Here is a 16,713-nt window from a genome sequence, read left to right on the forward strand (position 1 = left end):
CGGCCGTGGCAACAATACCCTGATTTGGGAACCCTGGGCTTCGTCTCTGCGCCTGGGAGCCAAGGGCTGACGGGTAACCAGGGAGAGAAGACATCTTTGGTAAGTACTTCACCCGCATTTCGGTGGAGTATGAGTGAGAGAGTCAGAGTAGACTTTAAAACTGAGAGTCAGAATAGACTTTAAAACTGAGAGTCAGAATAGACTTTAAAACTGATGGTCAGAGAAGACCCTAAAACCCATAAAAAGAGCAGACTCTAAAAACTGATAGTCAGAATAGACTTTAAAACTGAGAAGGGCGGCGGTGTCCTGTTGCGCACTTAAACTTCGCAGTGTGAATGTGTACAGTGTGACTGGAGGTTCGCTACCTCATGTGAACAGGAAATTTAGTGACAAGCTGTCTGAGGAAGCAAAGGCAAGAATTCTCTGCCACTTGTGGTAGAAGCTTGAGAATTACCTCAGACAGGAAGTAATTGTCGCCCTGTTCAAGGTTGAAAAAGTCAACATAGTCACCCTAGGTGAACCGTTGACTCCAAAATGGGGAAATCAAACTGTAAGCAGGCGAAGATAAAGTATCCAAAACAAAAATTAGCATGTAAGGATTGGAAATTCGTGGAAAGTCAATGTCCTGATAAAATAAAATATCTTAGTAAATGGATAAACAAGTATAATTTTGCTGGCCAGCTCAACACGGTAAAAATACTCGAGTTACAAGATGAAATCAAAACCACGCGGAAATGCAATAAAAGAAAATGCAAATGATGGGTATGACGATACAGAATTTTGGATGTTTATGATAGAAAAGCGAAGTGGCGATAAAGCTAGACAAGTGGAGTTGAAGGGAAAGGGGGAGGGCGAAAAGGAAGAGGCAGTTATGTAACTCCTCGTCATCTCCAGAAATTTCTCGCGACCAACATCCTCCCCTTCCTCCGTCTCCTTTTACTGCATCACCCTCCTCATCGGCTGGCGATGGGGAGGAAGGGCCTTCGAGGGTCACCAGGGCGAGAGGTCCATTACCATTTGAATTCTCCAAAACAATGGGAAAAGTGTTGCAATTATGCAGGGAATCAGTGAGATACATAGGGCACAATTTGAGCAAAAGGGGATGGAACAATTTTCGAAGACAGAAAAGCTGTGTCCTGCAAGCTCCGAAGCCACTGAGAAAAAAAATAGATTATGTCATTTTTGGGACTTACAAATTACTGTAGGTCGGGAATTCCTAATTATGCCAAAATCATCGCTCCACTCTCAAAATTGTTTTTTGAACAAAATCTGAAAATGTCTTTTACATTGCAGTGGACACCTGACGATGGCGTGTAAATTGATGGCTGGAAAAGATGTTACCATTTACACTGACAGCCAGTATGCATTCTCTACATGTCACATATTTGCTCAGTATTGGAAAAATAGGGGGATGATAACATCTACAGGCAAGCCGGTGACACATGCGGCGCTTCTGACTGAGCTGCTAAATGCTGTTCAGTTGCCAAAAAGGGTAGCGATATGTAAGTGTGCAGCACACACCACTGGCACAGATAGTGTCACCCTGGGGAATGCATTTGCTGATAAGACGGCCAAGCAAGCTGCTATGAGGCCATTTTTAGGGGTAGCAGACAACACAGTACAAGATGATATTTTGCAAAACAGCGTCCTACTCGAAATGCAACAGCAAATTCCGGCGCAAGAACAAAAAATGTGGGAAAATAAAGGGGCGACACTGATAAATGGGATATATATTAGTAAAGAAAATAAACCAATTCTTCCAAAAAATCTTTTTAGATGGGCCGCCATTTTAACACACGGAAAAGTCCATCTGTCCACAGTAGGGATGACAAAAATGATTGAGAAACATTATACTGCATATGGGTTTAACCTGTATTCAAGACATTTTTGTAGGGCTTGTTTGATCTGTGCTAAACATAATCCACAAGGTAATCTTAGGCCTAAAAGGGGCCAGTTTCCCCAGGCTAAGTATCCATTTCAAAAGAATACATATAGATTTTATTGTGCTAAGCAAATGTGAAGGGAAAAAATATTGCTTGGTCATAATTGATGCCTTTTTAAAGTGGGTTGAAATTTTTCCAGCATCACACCCTGATGCACTAACGGTAGCCAAGGCATTATGTAAAGATATAATACCGCGATATGGCATTCCAGAAGCTATTTATAGTGACAATGGAACACATTTTGTGAACACAATTATTGAAAAGATTGGCAAAACGTTCCATGTTAATTTAAAACACCATTGAGCTTACCCACAGAGCGTGGACTTTGTAGAACGAATGAACGGAACAATTAAAAAACCACCTATAGACATTTATGGAGGAAATAGAACAGCCGTGGACTCAATGTATAGACCTAGTAAAACTGTATGTTAATATAACTAGCGCAGCAGGTCTAACTCCATTTGAAACTCTTTTTGGGAGGCCGTATAAACTGTAAATATTTACTACACAGTGGTAGTTAAGACGATGAGGCTACTTTGGTAGAGTATATGCGATAAAGATTTAGAAATGCCAGGGGGAGTTTGTGCTTCCCCCTCACAGGAAGAGCTGACTGCGCCTGGAGATTGGGTCCTGGTGCGAGCCATAAAGAGGAAGCATTGGCATCAAGTGTTGATGACTACACCAACAGCTGTCAAAGATCGCAGAAAGAAAGACTTGGATACATCTCACACATTGTAAAAAGATCATCTCATCTGAGAAACTCGAGGGGGACGGTGAGCTGAGCCTGGCATAAAGGTGGGTGCAGATTTTTAGTGTCTGAAAATACCTGAGGGCCAGTGAAGAATTTACAAGACGCCTGAACCATTGTAGGAGTTTCTCAGCTGACAATGACGTGTCGTAAGTGTCTGAAATGTGCCGTTGCGTGTTACGTCATCATAATGGTAACGATTCCTGCAGTGTTGTGTCTGCTGTATTACGGGCCGACACTTATGTCGCAGTTGATGGCTTACGTTTCCGAGGGGGGGCCGGATGACACAAGCACACCAGCAGCTGTGAAGGCAGATAGTGTGGCCAGTCGAGTTAAAAGAGAGCTTCTAAAGAATCGAGAACCGAAAAAACTACCGTTACAGTGGACGGCTCCGGTAACATTCGTGAAGTCCGGACCGAAGCGGGCAGAAAAATTGCCCAGTAACAAAATTTTTTCGTCCTCTTCTTGTGTCCTCGACCAAGGGCTCCCACCGCGGACTAAAATGTATTGTCTTCCGGCTGATGCTACCACTGTTCTAATATTGCCGTGGTCAGACGTTTTGCTAACCGAGATCAGCTCCAAGAAGGTGGAAGAAGCGCATGGGTATAGTGCTTATAGTTATGGGAAGGGGTACGTTTGGTACATGTTGGCAAGGTTCAAATTGTGGGCAACACTGGTGGCTGAAACCAGCGGAGACTGGTCAAGCTACACGACTGATTATTGCGCTAAAACTTTGCGACCCCTTGTTAAATTGGTCCATGTGGCTGCGGGTCTCCAGATAACTATTCAAACGAAGGGCTGGAGCTGCAGCAAGAAGCCTTGCGTCGAGTTGTTTTTGAGCCCATATGTTAGTGGGCCTGATCCTTATCACCGCTTCTTTGTGTGTGTGTCGACAGGGCTTAGGAATCCTGTAGAGGCGGCTAAACCTGAAGCGGGGACAGTTTACAGGTCCGGCGTTAGAATTAAATTACAGAAGAAGTTAACAGTGGATGACCATTTTTTGACAATCACAGGGGTCTCTCAGACAGGAAATAATTGGCTATTATTAGCGGAGACGGCGGCAAAGGCGGCGAATGTTAGTTGCATCACTTGTATGGGGCCGCGTCCACTGTTAAGAATAATACCGGCAAATATTCCGGCGAATTGTGTTGCTGAGCTAATGACTAAATTGACACCTAACGGGGCTTGCGCCTTTTGGAGCGATGTATATCCTGTAACAAAGGAGACTAAGGATAAACCTGTGTTTTCCACCCATGCTGCGAGGGCAAATTTTACTTGTATCGTTCTTGAAAGTACAATGAACAGGGTAGAGGTGCTTGATTCAACTTGGTGTGCAACAACAATTCGCCAAAACGGGCCATTGCTGCCACGCAGCGATGTGTGGTGGTGGTGCGGAGGTAATAAATTGTTCGATTCATTGAAGGATGCTAGCGGCACCTGTGCGCTTGTGTCACTCCTCTTACCCGTGTCTGTCTTTCCAGCTACAGACCGAGACATTCGATTGGCTGTGACGAACCTGGAGTCTGGCTTCCAGCCTGTTGGGGGAGGCCTCCTCTTCCGGCCTGCTGAGGGGCGGGGGTCGCGGTTCCGACGTTCTGGAAGGCGCTTGCTTGCCTGGGGGGACGGGGACCCGACCTACATTGACTCCATTGGCGTGCCACGGGGGGTACCGGATGAGTATAAGTTGGTTGACCAGATTGCAGCGGGGTGGGAGTCCATTCTTAATTGGATAACACCCAACAAGAATGGCGGTCGGATCAACTACATCCACTATAATGTTCAAAAACTGGGAAATTACACTGAGACTGGCTTTATTGCAATTCGAGAACAATTGGCTGCTACCTCACTCATGGCGTTCCAGAACCGCACTGCGGTCGATATGCTCCTTGCTGAAAAAGGTGGTGTCTGTGCTATGTTTGGCAGCCATTGCTGCACTTACGTGCCAAAAATACCGCCACGGAGGGCGCTCTTTCGAAGGCCATAGATGGCTTGCGCACCTTGAACCACAAGATGAAGGAGCACTCAGGTGTGGACACCTCTGCCTGTGCTGAGTGATGGGATAGCATGTTTGGCGAGTACAAAAATCTGGGTTTTACTATTCTGGATTCCATTGCCGCCTCAGTTGTTGTTCTTGCCATTTAGTGGTTGTTGAATGATCCCCTGCATTCGCCTTCTCCTCAACCGCCTTATCTCCGCCGCTATAGCCCCTACAAATTCTAAATTCAATGACTTATTCCCTTTGTTGGTGAGACAGGATGAAACTCGGGTTAACACGGGCTTGCTGGGTGGCCTGGCCAACACTGGTGACGACATCTATCCCCTTACTGACCTGTTTCCTGCGCCACTTCTTATTTGCATTAATATTCCTGTCTATATGAATGTGTGTTAGGCAGGTGTTGATTTTCCTCTTTGCTGCAGAATTTATGATTTATTGGGGTAAAGCCATTGGGAGGTCTTTCTAATGATGTTCTTTTTGGTAGCAAATGTAGGATAAAAAGGGGGGAATGATAGAATAATTGTTGAATTAAGAATAATTAACTAACAAGTGAGGCGGCACGGTAGTCGAGTGGTTAGCACGTCTGCTTCCCAGTTCTGAGGTCTCCGGTTCGAGTCCAGGCTCGGACCTTCCTGGGTGGAGTTTGCATGTTCTCCCTGTGCCCGCGTGGGTCTTCTCCGGGTACTCCGGTCTCCTCCCACATTCCAAAGACATGCATGGCAGGTTAATTGGGTGCTCCGAATTGTCCCGAGGTGTGCGTGTGCGTGTGAGTGTGGATGGTTGTTCGTCTCTGTGTGCCCTGCGATTGGTTGGCAACCAGTCCAGGGTGTCCCCCGCCTACTGCCCAGAGCCAGCTGAGATAGGCGCCAGCAGCTCCCGCGACCCTTGTGAGGAATAAGCGGTCAAGAAAATGGATGGATGGATAACTAACAAGTGCGATTTGCAGAAGATGATTTGATTGATTTAACTATATTGTTTTTATCATACATTTGCTAAGTTTTCATAATCATTCATATTAAATATAGTGTTTGCAGCGAGAGCAAAACTGCTCTTGAAGATCTGGAGACCAAAATTACGCATCCGTTGGCAATCGAAAGTGCCTTTAAATGAAACGTGATGTTTGTTGAGTTTCTGCAAAGTCATGATCGAACGTCAAAGAAGAACCTGGATGGAGAAGATAAGCGGTATCGCGCTCGCTTCCCCTCCCCTTAGCATTTTGAGTGTCAGGCAATCCTAATAAAAAGAGGGGGTGCAGAGGGACTGTTTTAGAAGCATAGGTTTGAATTGTATGTCACAGTTCTCCTCTGCTCTCCTCGCTAGCGTGTTAAAAGGTATTACGGTGTCTTGCTCTCCTTTTTGTGTCTGTGTAAACTTATTATACAAATGTCAGTATTGATGAACCTGACAAGTATCTTATATTGGATAAGTTGCAAATTTGTGTGTTTTGTCATTTTAAATACATTTTCACAGATTTGGGTCCAAAAGTCTGTTTCCGGAACTATAGACAAGTCTTTTTCCCATTTTAAAGTAGGTAAATACATTTTATCTGTATGTAAAAATAGCTTATATATTTTTGATAGTTTTTTTTTGTTGTTGTTGGAGAAAGCTTTATAATATTTTTAGCTAAGGCAGGCGGTTGGAGCGTATCCTGAAGTGTTGGGATTTGTTTCATAACCATATTTTTAACTTGCTGATAATGAAAGAAATTTCCGTTTTTTATTTCATATTTTTGGAACAAGTTTATATACGATACAAACATATTATCTGAGAAGAGATGGTGAAGGTGTGTAATTCCTTTCTGCTCCCATAAACCTAGATGGAACGACTGATTATTAAGTTGAAAGTTGGGGTTATGCCAAATGGGAGAAAGCCCACAGGGCACCATTTGGGATTTTGTCATTTCTAATGCCTTCCACCAGGCAGTCAGGGTGGGGGCTATCATTGGGTTTTTAAAACAATTATGTTGTTTTATCTATTTTGTAATAAAGAGTAAATCTGAAAGTCTAAGGTTATTACAATCCTTCTGCTCCAGTTCCAACCAACAGTTAATATCTCTGTTGGGTTGTGTCCATAGCACAAGATATTGTACTTGATTAGCTATATAGTAGTACATAAAGTTTGGTGCCTCTAAGCCTCCTTTAGATTTACTTTCTTGAAGAGTGGATCGACTCATCTTTGCTTTTTTTTTTTTTTTTTATTCCAATAGAATTTTGTAATAGCAGAGTCCAGCGATTGGAACCAGTTAGACGTAGGTTTTAATGGAATCATTGAAAATAAATAATTTAGCTTTGATAAAACTTTCATTTTTATAGTGGCTATTTGTCCTATTAAAGAGATAGGAAGATTTTTCCAGCGCTCCAGGTCACTGCGGCTATCCAATAATGGTAAAAAATTTAAACAAGTTAATTCAGTTAATTTAAGTGAAATTTGAACACCTAAGTATTTTAAATTACCTGTAGGAAAGGAGTAGTGTGGATCCTGACTTGTGGGGTTCCATGAATTTTCTGTAATAGGTAGTAATATTGATTTTGTCCAGTTAATAGAATAATCTAATAAGTGAGAGAATTTAGTTATTAAGTTAAATGCTTCCCCTAACGAGATCGCAGGTTCTTCTAAATAGAGTAATATATCATCGGCATATAGATTAATTTTATGTTCTGTTGTCCCGGAGTGGATTCCTTGGATCCGTCTATCCTGACGTATAGCTAATGCAAGCGGCTCAATAAATATAGCAAATAATAAAGGAGACATTGGGCAACCTTGTCTTGTGCCTCTTTGTAGAGTACAACTCTGTGATGTAATCCCATTAGTAGTAACTGTAGCTTTAGGAGAATCATATAATATTGAGACCCATTGAATGAATGACTCCCCGAAGCCAAATTTATTTAGGACAGCAAAGAGGAAGGATGAGTTAACTTTATCGAAGGCTTTTTCTGCATCCAGCGAAATAACAACTGCCTTTTTGTCATGCCGCTGTGACATGTTAATCAAGTTAAAGAACCTCCTAATATTATTAGTAGAATGACGACCTTTAATGAAACCTGTTTGATCACTATGAATAATTGTCGAGATTACTGTCTCTAGTCTAGATGCCAAAGCCTTAGCGATAATTTTAATATTGGTATTAATTAGTGATATCGGTCGGTAACTTGATGGGAGGGTGGGGTCTTTTTCTGGCTTTGATAAAAGTTTAATTGCTGCTATATTCATATGTTGACGTATATTACCATTAGTTTTAATTTCAGTAACTACTCAAAAATAATGGAGCAAACATTTACCAGAAGTGCTTAAAAAATATGGCCGGATAACTGTCTGGGCCAGGTGCTCTGCCATTAGGCATATTGTCGAAAGCACTATACAACTCATCAATAGTAAGTGGGGCATCTAGAGTATCTTATGTTCAGTAGATAACTGAGGTATATTTAAGCTATCAACGAATACCTCAATATGTTCAGGGTTAGGCCTATTAATTTCTGAGTATAGATTACGATAATAGTTATAGAAAATATGGTTAATTTCTTCTGGTGATTGTGTGCACTCACCATTTGTACCTTTAATAGCCGTTATAAGAGATTTTTCCCAATTACGTTTAAGTTGTTTTGCCAGAAATTTACCTGATTTGTTATTATGTTCAAAGTTATTATATCTCAATTGTTGTATTATAAACTCTGTCTTTTTAGATAACATGTTATCTAACTGTATTTTTTTTGTCCCTATTGTTTTTGTAAAAATTCTTCTTCTTCTTCTTTATTCTCCGCAAACGATCGCATTTTTGAGGACCTAAACATTTACGAAAAGTCACCGAAATTTGCAAACAATTCGGGCCCAGCGAAAAATTTGATATTCTGATGTTGTCATAACAACGAGACTCTATAGCGCCCCCTAGCATAAAAAAATAAAAACCAATCCCGGCACGTTTGACCTAGAGCTACCAAATTTGGCAGGCACTTGTAGCACCCCGGGACGCACAAAAAGTCAATTGGGACCATGTAGCAAAAATGTACAGGAAGTGAGTTATGAATTTTTGAATGTCCAATTTTGGCCCATTTTTGCACATTCACTGTGGTCAGACTTTTTCCCCTTTTGCAAACAGTTTTAATCCGATTGACTTCAAACTTGGCATGTATCATCTCAAGACCTGAGACAACAACTGGGCAAAATATCTTGACTTTTCGGAATACTATATGACGGGGGCGGGGCATCAAATATTGCCTTTAAAATTTCATTTGTCCAGAAAGACAAATTGCTTAATAACTCCCATGTACGAGCTCCAAAAAATCTCAAACTTCTCATGCAACTTAATAGTCACGGCCTGAAAACATCTATTTAATAAAATTCAGTAACACATATGGAGCCACCTAGTGGTGACAATAAATGTCATAATTTCCGTTTTTAGCTACTGTGCCGAGCTCGTTGAAGGCATCCAGTTGAAAATTGGTCAGAAACACCTTAACATGTTGCTCATGGCCCACACCAAATATTGTACATTTTCGCCAAAGGGCGTGGCCTATACAGTGCCGCAAAGTCTGATAATTTTTCGTGAGAATAAAAGCTGCTTTAACTTGACCCAGATGGTCCAATCTTCTCAAAATTTCACACATTTAATGAGAGTCCAGCCCTTAAGACATCTACGAACTTCTATTTCATCGTACTGATAGCGCCACCTATTGGCAATTTTTTTTCTTACGATTTTTCTTCAAGGTTTTTCTCCAACTACGTTTACTGGACCTACCTCATATGTGCTCAGATGAGGGTTTCGGCCTTCATGATGTCACAACACGAAGTTTGTGAGTTTTCGCGAATCTCTTTGCGCGTGGCTAAGCGCTGTTCGCCAAGAAAACAACGACAATTTTGAGGGCCGAAACATGCACAGAAACTCAGGAAACTTGGCGCACACATCTGGCCTGGCAAAATGAGCAATATTTTATCGTGGATTGTGCTATTTTTACAAAAATGACTCAATAGCGCCCCCTAGAAATCTTTACCAAAGCAGCCCCGTTTGTACGTTTAAGCAAGATCTTTGGAAAAAAGTGTATGAGGGAGCCCAAGACCTACAAAAAAAAGTCTCTTGGACCTATATGCTAAAATGAACAGGAAGTGAGCTACGAATTTTTTGAATGTCCCATTTTTGACGATTTTTGCACATTTACAGGGGGCATACTTTTGCCCACTTCCCCTACACGTTTCATCCGACTGACTTTAGACTTGACCTGGACCATGTCAAGACCTGAGCCAACGACAGGGGGAAAAATCTTGACTTTTCGAAATACGAAATGATGAGGGCGGGGCATAAAAATTTGTGTTTCGCAATGAAAAAGGAAATGCTTAATAACTCCCCGGTACATTCTCCAAAAAATCCCAAACTTGACATGTATGTTTATAGTCAAGGCCTGAAGGTATCTCTATGATAATATTCAGTTATATATGCAGCGCCACCTAGCCCTTGAGGCGTGAAAAAAAATACCCCACTTCCGGTATTTTTCCAAAAATTGTAAACACGTTTCGCAATGAAAAAGGATATGCTTAATAACTCCCCGGTGCATGCTCCAAAAAATCCCAAACTTGACAGGTATGTTTATAGTCAAGGCCTGAAAGTATCTCTATGACAACATTCAGTTATATATGCAGCGCCACCGAGCCCTTGCGGCAAAACAAAAAAACACCCCACATACGGTATTTTGTACAAAAAATGTAAACTCATTCTAAGTGTGATAACTAAGTCATTTATGAATATTCTTTTACTTTCCACCATTCAAAATGTTCACTGGCATCAGACTTATCCAAACATGTACTTTTTTATTTATTTTTGATAGCCTCTATGGACATTACAAGCAATATCGTGAATTAAGGATATGCTTAATAACTCCACGGTACATGCTCCAAAAAAAATCCCACACTTGACATGTATGTTTAGAGTCAAGGCTTGAAGGTATCTCTATGACAACATTCCATTATATATACAGCGCCACCTAGCCCTTGAGGCAAAAAAGAAAAAATACCCCACTTAACGGTATTTTTACAAAAAAAAAAAATAATCCACATGTCAAGGTTTATCATGCCATTTTCAAAGAAATTCTGCTTCCAATGTGCCGTACCTCAACTTGCCAGTACCCCAACGTGCCAGTACCCCAACGTGCAAGTACCCGAACGTGGCCCGGGCTGCGAGGGCCCTTTATAGCTGCTCGCAGCTCTAGTTAGGGCCCGAGCAGCGACCGCTGCGAGGTCCCTATTGTTTTTGTAAAAATTCTTCTTCTTCTTCTTCTTCTTCTTCTTCTTCTTTATTCTCCGCAAACAATCGCGATTTGGGGTACCTAAATATTCACGAAAACTCACCGAACTTTGCACACTCCTCAGGTCCGGCGAAAAATTTGATATTATGAAGTCGTTATAACAACGCGACTCTATAGCGCCCCCTAGCATAGAAAAATAAAAACCAAGCCCGGCACGTTTGAGCTAGAGCAACGAAAATTGGCAGGCACGTGTAGCACCCCGAAACGCACAAAAAAAGTCTATTGGGACCATGTAGCTAAAATGTACAGGAAGTGAGCTATGAATTTTTTAATGTCCAATTTTGGCCTATTTTGGCACATTCACTGTGGTCATGCTTTTTCCCCCTATGCAAACATTTTTCATCCCATTGACTTCAAACTTGGCATTTATCATCTCAAGAGCTAAGAGAACAGCTGGGCAAAAAGTCTTGCCTTTTCGAAATACTATATGACGGGGGCGGGGCATCAAATATTGCCTTTAAAATTTCATTTGTCCAGAAAGAGCAAATGCTGAATAACTCCCATGTACAAGCTCCAAAAAATCTCAAACTTCTCAGGCAACGTAATAGTCACGGCCTGAAAACATCTATATGACAAAATTCAGTTCTACATATAGCGCCACCTAGTGGTTACAATAAATGTCATACTTTACGTTTTTAGCTACTGTGCTGAGCTCGTTGAAGGGATCCAGTTGAAAATTGGTCAGAAAAGCCTTAAGATGTTGATGATGCCCCACACCGAATATTGTAACTTTTCGCCAAAGGGCGTGGCCGCTACGGTGACGCAAAGTCTGAAGATTTTTCGTGACAATAAAAGCTGCATTAACCTGACCGAGATGATCCTATCTTCTCAAAATTTCACACATTTGATGAGAGTCCAGCTCTAAAGACATCTACTAACTTACATTTCATCTAACTGATTGTGCTATTTTTACAAAAATGACTCAATAGCGCCCCCTCGAAATTTTTAACGAAGCAGCCCCGGTTGTACGTTTAAGCAAGAACGACGAATATTTTTAGGTGTATGAGGGAGCTCAAGACCTACAAAAAAGTCTCTTGTACCCATATGCTAAAATGAACAGGAAGTGAGCTACAAATTTTTGAATGTCCCATTTTTGACGATTTTTGCACATTCACAGGGGGCAGACTTTTGCCCACTTCTCCTACACGTTTCATCCGACTGAGTTAAGACTTGGCCTGGACCATGTCAAGACCTGAGCCAACGACAGGGGGAAAAATTTTGACTTTTCGAAATACTATATGATGAGGGCGGGGCATCAAAATGTGTGTTTCGCAATGAAAAAGGATATGCTTGATAACTCCCCGGTACATGCTCCAAAAAATCCCAAACTTGACATGTATGTTTATCGTCAAGGCCTGAAGTTATCTCTATGACAACATTCAGTTATATATGCAGCGCCACCTAGCCCTTGAGGCATGAAAAAAAAATACCCCACATACGGTATTTTGTACAAAAAATGTAAACTCATTCTAAGTGTGATAACTAAGTCATTTATGAATATTCTTTTAGTTTCCACCACTCAAAATGTTCACTGGCATCAGACTTATCCAAACATATATATATTTTTATTTATTTTTGATAGCCTCTATGGACATTAAAAGCAATATTGTGAATGAAGGATATGCTTAATAACTCCACGGTACATGCTCCAAAAAAAATCCCACACTTGACATGTATGCTTATAATCAAGGCCTGAAGGTATCTCTATGACAACATTCAGTTATAAATACAGCGCCACCTAGCCCTTGAGGCTTATATATATAAAAAAAAAATACCCCACATACGGTATTTTGTACAAAAAATGTACACTCATTCTAAGTGTGATAACTAAGTCATTTATGAATATTCTTTTAGTTTCCACCACTCAAATTGTTCACTGGCTTCACACCGATCCAAACGTATGTACGTTTCCATTTTGTTTTATTCATTTTTGATTGCCCCTTTGGACAATAAAAGTAACATTGTGCAATGAGTACAACGAGCGATGATGTGTATATACACTTTTACAAAAAAATACCAATCAGGGCAACTCATTGCCTAAAAATAAAAAAGGACGCTGATTTTTGCAGGTCTTAACAATCACCAAAACCCGTTGAGCTTGACACACACACTGGCAAAAAAATATTCTACATGTAAACGTTTATTATGCCATTTTCAAAGAAATTTTGCTTCCAATATGCCAGTACCCCAACGTGCCAGTACCCCAACGTGCAAGTACCCCAACGTGCAAGGACCCCAACGTGGCCCGGGCTGCGAGGGCCCTTTATAGCTGCTCGCAGCTCTAGTTATATTTTGTAATTCAGTCCATATTTGGTTATTTGGAATGTTGCATATTCATCTGTTAGTTGTTTAATTTTTATCTTCCAAGTATTTTTCTAGTTTTTGATCCTGTTCCTTTTTATAAGTTGAATATGTTATAATTTATGATATAATTTTTCCTCTAATTACCGCTTTCCCTGCTTCCCAGAGAAGAGATGGAGATATATTTGTCATTTATTTCCAAAAAATCTGCCCATTCCCTTCTTATAATTTTCTCAAACTCTACATCTTTCAGTAGCGAGATGTTAAAACCCCATATCGGGGGTGGTTTAAAGGTATAGTCAATTTGTAGAGTAAGACTGGTGCATGGTCACTAATAATTATAGAATGTATTTTCTGCCGAGCAGTTCTAAGTGCTGAAAACCCAAGATCCACATGTGCAAAGCCGGTAAACTTTACAGCAGGAGGTGCTGTTGAATCAGCGGCGTATTGAGAGAGAGTTTGGCCAACTCATTTAAGAACTACTACGCTACTACTACGGTCAACTTCTGGTCACATGACATATGGACGCCTTGTCATTTCTGTGGAACAGTAGACCAGCTCTACACCCTCGGCAGGGTCCTCCAGGGTGCGTGGGAATTCGCTCATCCAGGCCACATGTGTTTTGTGGACTTGGAAGGCGTTCGACTGTGTCCCTCGGTAAATCCTGTGGGGGGTGCTTCAGGAGTACGGGGTAGCGAGCCCCCTGATACGGGCTGTTTGGTCCCTGTATGGCCGGTGTCAAGAGTTTTGTCCGCATTGCCGGCATGAAGTTGAATTTGTTTCCAGTGAGGATTGGATTCTGCCAAGGTTACCCTTTATCACCGATTCTGCTCATAACTTCTATGGACAGAATTTCTAGGCGCAGCCGAGGTGTCAAGGGTGGCCTCAGCATTGCATCTCTGCTCTTTGCAGATGATGTAGTGCTGTTGGCTTCATCAAGCTGTAATCTCCAACTCTCACTGGAGCAGTTCGCAGCCTAGTGTGAAGAGTTGTTTCGTCAGCCCGGACGAGAGGCAGACGGCCGGACCGAGATTTACGTCCCGGCGGAGGCCGTCTTCGCCCTCCCGCCGGGCCGACGCTCAGGGGAGATATGTCGCTCCGACTGTCCTCTCCAAGAGTGATCGTATATTATGCATCTCGGGTGTTGGAAGGAGAATCTTAGCCTGTATTCGCTTTAAAGGAGAAATTCAACAACTCAGAATCTAGAAGAAAAAAGTAACAGAGTGCCGGGCCGAGATTCAAGCTGTAGACAAAAAGATTTATTTGACACAGACATACAATCAAGACATATATTCTGGCCAGAAGGGATCAGAAATCCGTCGGACAACGGGATGCACTGGTTTATATAGCCTGACTAGAATCCACCCCCAAACTTTTTCCTTGGGCGTAACATCTTAAGGTAGCTAACGGTATTGGGCCACTACAAAATTTGCCCACTCCTACAAATTAGCCTAATTATTCATATGAATGTCTTTGGCCACTAGAGTGCACTGCAAGATAGGAGTTTAACTTGGTGCAGTACTATTTTGTGACCATTGGGGGCACTGTTACTCCACGTAAACTTAGGCTCGCAACCTTTGGCCTAATTTAAAGCTGACCTCTGCATGAACTTCATGGTTATGCAAGCTCATGTGGACCTTCCTGCTCATAAATCTTGCGGACAAGACATTTTTATGGCCTGCACCTGGCCTTGGCTCACTCACTCACGTGTAGCACGTGTAGCTCACGTGTTCGGAAAACCCCTATCTCACAGAATGCCTTCAAGGCCAGCCAGAGCACACGTGATCGGAAAACCCCTACATATGTCTGCTGGGTCAGAAGAAAGGAAAATGTGTCAGAGCAGATTTTGGGTCAAACCAGGTGGCCTTTTACAGGGATGGGGCATGAATCTACATAGATAACTAAAATTATATACGTCATTTTCTCCCTTTCATGATGTAAACACATCATGAACAATCAATGTCAAACACGGTCCCACCTATGTGTTAATCCCAGTAAATATGCGTGCATCAAAGTTCAATAATTTCGAAAAAAAAAATGGTAATTAAATGGGATCCACTGGTAAAACACACAGAGCATAGCTATTGTAGAATTTTCTTTTGAGGCAAAAACCTGAAAATGAGGCTAAAAATGTCCAGGTGTTGATGAGGTAGGAATGTTCAAAGTTCAACTACGGCGATCGGTGGGGCAGTAAGGGAAGTGCTTTCAATTTTCTTAGGGCAGGGCTCATGCTGCCCCAATCATCAGTCAAAATATTCAGGCCCAATCTGTACAGTCCGGCTGATTATGATTTTGCGCTGCCCGGGGCTTATTGTGCCCCATAAGAACAGTGTATTGTGAAAATGTGGTTGGTGATGTCTGATTGTATGAGAAGAAGGGATGTGTCAGAGCAGATTTTGGGTCAAGCCAGGGGGCCTTTTATAAGGGGACTGCTGGATGGGGCATCAGGTGAGTGATCCTGGTGGGGGTTTGGGGAAAGCTCATCTGGGGGCGTGGCATTTCTGGCGGTGGAGGGTCTGGTCGTGGTCAAAAAGGTGTGCCTGGTGGTGGTCGTGTAGACGTTTGCTGTTTGGCGGCTGCTCCTGGCTGGTTGGAGTTGAACACTTCTCAGCAGGAACTGGAGGTGACGACGGTGCAGGCGCTGAAGGGAGCGCTAGTTGAGGACCTCCGCACAGGGCTGCTGGTGGTTGCGCTGGAGGTGGCTGGGGCCCATGGCTGAATGGTTGCACCTGAGTCAGTTGAGGGCTCACAATTGGTATCACGGGCTGCTATCCGGGCCATTCAGCAGCTGCTATCACAAAGTCCCCTAGACAAAAATCAAACATGAGAACTTTTCCCAATCGGTTGAACTATGTAAATTTCGAAAATTATATATAAAAAAAAAAAATTTCCTTACTTACATTCAATTCCCCCTTTTGACACATACGTCATGTGTCAACACAAACGATAACAGAAGACTCCTGGTACTCAGACTGGAACCAACTTACCGTCCATGGCTCGGGATCGGCACTCACGAAAACACAGAAACTTAACCTGAAAGCACTCATTTACTTACTACACCAAAAACACATCGCAACACAAACAAATCTACAATGGTAAATAGAAATCAGTCCATAAGAAGTCATTTCAGACACAGATCAGATACACAAAACTGGAAGGTGGTTCTTGAAGATCTCTGACCTGCAAGACCAGTCTAGAATAGGACAGCACAACATGTCGAAAAAACATTGATATCGCGATATTGGCCCATGCAATGTTTAATCTGGAATTTTACGCTTTGCATAAATTCAACCAGTCAGACATCAACTTAAAAAATGCAAAAACCATCCAATAGTTGATAACTGAGAGGTAATTAATCTTAAATATACAATTAGTTTGCCTATTTTGGTGCATGAAAAGAATTCTGTTAATTCTTTTAATTCTTTCATCAAATTA

The sequence above is a fragment of the Festucalex cinctus genome, chromosome 8, assembly GCF_051991245.1.
Source record: "Festucalex cinctus isolate MCC-2025b chromosome 8, RoL_Fcin_1.0, whole genome shotgun sequence".
Taxonomy (NCBI): domain Eukaryota; kingdom Metazoa; phylum Chordata; class Actinopteri; order Syngnathiformes; family Syngnathidae; genus Festucalex; species Festucalex cinctus.